Consider the following 4,588-nt stretch of genomic DNA (forward strand, 5'->3'; position numbering starts at 1 on the left):
ATAACACTAGGTTACCTCAATGGGGATATGCACATCCCCAATAATAAGAATATCGTATTTCTTCTTGACAGTAGGAAGAGGAAATTCAAAGCCTCCAAAAATAATCGATGGAATTTTTCCAATAGAATTGATACTGTGGACTTGAGGTTGTTTCCTCGGAAAGTGTGTCGTATGCTCATTACCATTAACATGAAAAGTGACATTGCCTTTGGTGCAATCAATAACAGCCCTTGTAGTATTCAAAAAGGGTCTTCCAAGAATAATAGACATACTATTGTCCTCGGGAATATCAAGAATAACAAAGTCCATTAAAATAGTAATGTTTGCAACCACAACAGGCACATCCTCACAAATACCGACAGGTATAGCAGTTGATTTGTCAGCCATTTGCAAAGATATTTCAGTAGGTGTCAACTTATTCAAATCAAGTCTACGATATAAAGAGAGAGGCATAACACTAACACCGGCTCCAAGATCACATAAAGCATTTTTAACATAGTTTCTTTTAATGGCGCATGGTATAGTTGGTACTCTTGGATCTCCTAGTTTCTTAGGTATTCCACCCTTAAAAGTGTAATTAGCAAGCATGGTGGAAATTTCAGGTTCCGGTATCTTTCTTTTATTAGTAACAATAGCTTTCATGTACTTAGCATAAGGATTCATTTTAAGCATATCAGTCAAACGCATACGCAAAAAGATAGGCCTAATCATTTCAGCAAAGTGCTCAAAATCCTCATCATCCTTTTTCTTGGATGGCTTAGGAGGAAAAGGCATGGGTTTCTGAACCCAAGGCTCTCTTTCCTTACCGTGTTTCCTAGCAACAAAGTCTCTTTTATCATAACGTTGATTCTTTGATTGTGGGTTATCAAGATCAACAGCAGGTTCAATCTCTACACCATTATCATTGCTAGGTTGAGCATTAGCATGAACATTATCATTAACATTATCACTAGTTTCATGTTCATTACCAGATTGTGTTTCAGCATCAGAAATAGAGATATCATTAGGATTCTCAGGTGTGTCAATAACAGGTTCACTAGAAGCATGCAAAGTCCTATCATTTTTCTTTTTCTTCCTTTTAGAAGGACTAGGTGCATCCATATCATTTCTCTGAGAATCTTTCTCAATTCTCTTAGGGTGGCCTTCAGGATACAAAGGTTCCTGAGTCATTTTACCAGTTCTAGTAGCCACTCTAACAGCATAGTCATTATTCTTACTATTCAATTCATTGAGAAAATCATTTTGAGCTTTAAGTACTTGTTCTACTTGAGTGGTAACCATAGAAGCATGTTTACTAATGAGTTTAAGTTCACCTTTAACTCTAGACATATAATCACCCAAGTGTTCAATCATATAAGCATTGTGTTTTAATTGTCTACCAAAATAAGCATTGAAGTCTTCTTGCTTAACCATAAAATTATCAAACTCATCCAAACATTGGCTAGCAAACTTAGTAGCAGGGATTTCAGCTTTATCATATCTATAAAGAGAATTTACCTTTACTACCTGTGTCGGGTTATCAAGACGTGTTTCTTCAATAGGCGGTAAATTAAGACCATGTATTTCTTCAATAGGAGGTAAATTCTTAACATCTTTAGCTTTAATACCCTTTTTCATAGATTTCTTTGCCTCTTTCATATCTTCAGGACTGAGAAATAGAACACCTCTTTTCTTCGGAGTTGGTTTAGGAATAGGCTCATGAGTTGGCTCAGGAGCTGGCTCAGGAAGTGTCCAATTATTTTCATTTGTCAACATATTATTCAATAGAATTTCAGCTTCATCCGGTGTTGTTTCCCTGAAAACAGAACCAGCACAACTATCCAGGTAATCTCTGGAAGCATCGGTTAGTCCATTATAAAAGATATCAAGTATTTCATTTTTCTTAAGAGGATGATCACGCAAAGCATTAAGTAATTGAAGAAGCCTCCCCCAAGCTTGTGGGAGACTCTCTTCTTCAATTTGCACAAAATTATATATATCCCTTAAGGCAGCTTGTTTCTTATGAGCAGGGAAATATTTAGCAGAGAAGTAATAAATTATATCCTGGGGACTACGCACACAACCAGGATCAAGAGAATTAAACCATATCTTAGCATCACCCTTTAATGAGAACGGAAATATTTTAAGGATATAAAAGTAGCGAGTTCTCTCATCATTAGTGAACAGGGTGGCTATATCATTTAATTTAGTAAGATGTGCCACAACAGTTTCAGATTCATAACCATAAAAAGGATCAGATTCAACCAAAGTAATTATATCAGGATTTATAGAGAATTCATAATCCTTACCAGTAACAAAGATAGGTGAAGTAGCATAAGCAGGATCATATTTCATTCTAGCATTCAGAGTTTTTTGTTTAAGCTTAGCTAATAATTTCTTAAGATCACTTCTATCATTGCATGCCAGAAAGTCTCTTTTAGTTTCTTCATCCATAACATAGCTGTCGGTGTCAAAACCGGCGGATCTCGGGTAGGGGGTCCCGAACTGTGCGTCTAAGGCGGATGGTAACAAGAGGCAGGGGACACGATGTTTACCCAGGTTTGGGCCCTCTTGATGGAGGTAATACCCTATGTCCTGCTTGATTATTCTTGATGATATGAGTATTGCAAGAGTTGATCTACCATGAGATCAAAGAGGCTAAACCATAGAAGCTAGCCTATGGTATGATTGTATGTTGTCCTATGGACTAAAACCCTCCGGTTTATACAGACACCGGAGGGGGCTAGGGTTACACAAGGTCGGTTATAAAGGAGGAGATATACATATCCGTATTGCCTAGCTTGCCTCCCACGCCAAGTAGAGTCCCATCTGGACATGGGACGAAGTCTTCAATCTCGTATCTTCATAGTCCAACAGTCCGGCCAAAGGACATAGCCCGGCTGTCCGGAGACCCCCTAATCCAGGACTCCCTCAGTAGCCCCTGAACCAGGCTTCAATGACGATGAGTCCGGCGTGCAGTATTATGTTCGGCATTGCAAGGCGGGTTCCTCCTCCGCATACACCATGGAAGAGTTTTGAATACAAGGATAGTGTTCGGCCCTACAAAATAAGTTCCACATACCACTGTAGAGAGAATAATATTTCCACAAATCCAATCTACTAACACGTTTTGACAGCATGACATCACGCCATGGCCCGGTCATTATTCGAACCGTTTTTCTCAACCAGCTCCGCACATAACGCGAGGCGGTTTTCTTGACACGTCTTGTCAAAGCAGAGATTGTGTCCCCCTTATCACGGGATTCTCATCAATACAGACGTGGGTAACCCAACCGTGCCTATTGGTATGACTCCTAGATCTTGGGCAAGTCCCAAACGGCCAAGAGGAGGATGCTTGATATTCACTCTCTTTATAAAGAGGACGGGGCTTTTTCTTTTTTCCCTCCCGTGCTCAATCGAATCCTTCCCCCGCCTCGAGTTTTAACACCCAAAGATCAAGTCAGGTGCTTCGTACCTTCAACTATGTTCGGATCCAACCTTCAAGGTCGGTGGATGCCTTCCTCCATCACAAAGGAGGACATCAAGAAGTTGAGAGAGGCCAGATATCTGACCGCCGAAATTTCGCATAGGCTGCCTGCCCGAGGGCAGGTCGTCCCTACTCCCGAACCCAATGAGAGCGTCATGTTCATATCCCACTTCCTCCGAGGACTAGACCTCGCTCTGGATCCCTTTGTTAGGGGTCTTATGTTCTATTATGGGATGGATTTTCACGATCTGGCCCCGGATTCCCTTCTTCACATCTCGTCATTTATTGTCGTATGTGAGGCCTTCCGCATTACCCCTCACTTCGGCTTGTGTCTCAAGACCTTCGATGTGAAGCCAAAGATGATCGAGGGGCGGCACGCACCGTGCGGAGGTGGTTTAATAAGCAAAATCGCTGACGCTCCATGGCCAGAGGGTTCCTTCCCAGAGGTGTCCGGATTATGGCAGCGGGAGTGGTTTTACATCACAGCTCCCCGAAGTGCCAAGTGGGTAGCTGCCCCCACCTTTCGCTCGGGCCCCCCACCACAACTGATGTCATGGATCAGCAGGGGGCTGAGCTGGGGTCCAGCAAAGGACGTGCCGATACTGCAGAGCCGTATCCGAGATCTCTTTGAGAGAGATTTCAGTCTGGTTATGGTAATGCAAGTTATGCTAGTTCGTCGAGTCTAGCCTTGCAAACGTCGGCCCCTCCGCATGTGGGAATTCAACTCGGAAGGACCGCGAGCTATTCAGCATTTCCTCGGCATGACGCTCGAAGAGATGTACAAATCGTTCTTCGGACCCCAAATAGAGTGTCCGGACACCATCGAGGACGTGGGTCTGAGCTGCAACCGCCCCGCTGCCCAAGTAAGTAATCCCATGTCGAACCTACTGTCCTTTTATTTATCATGGCATCATTCTAAAGAGCCGCTCTTTGACCAGGACTGGATAACAAAGGCAATGATGATCAGGTGTTCGACCCCCCTTCTTGAGGGTTTGGACAATCCGGTACTAGACAAGATGCTTGAGTCGGCGCCTTATCCAATGCCCTCAAAGGAAGATGGTGAGGGGAATAGAGAGGGCGAAAGTGGGCCTCACTCACTACTTATTCCAGCCGTGGGAATGA

This window comes from Triticum dicoccoides, chromosome 5A (genome assembly GCF_002162155.2).
Source record: "Triticum dicoccoides isolate Atlit2015 ecotype Zavitan chromosome 5A, WEW_v2.0, whole genome shotgun sequence".
NCBI classification, from domain to species: Eukaryota; Viridiplantae; Streptophyta; class Magnoliopsida; order Poales; family Poaceae; genus Triticum; species Triticum dicoccoides.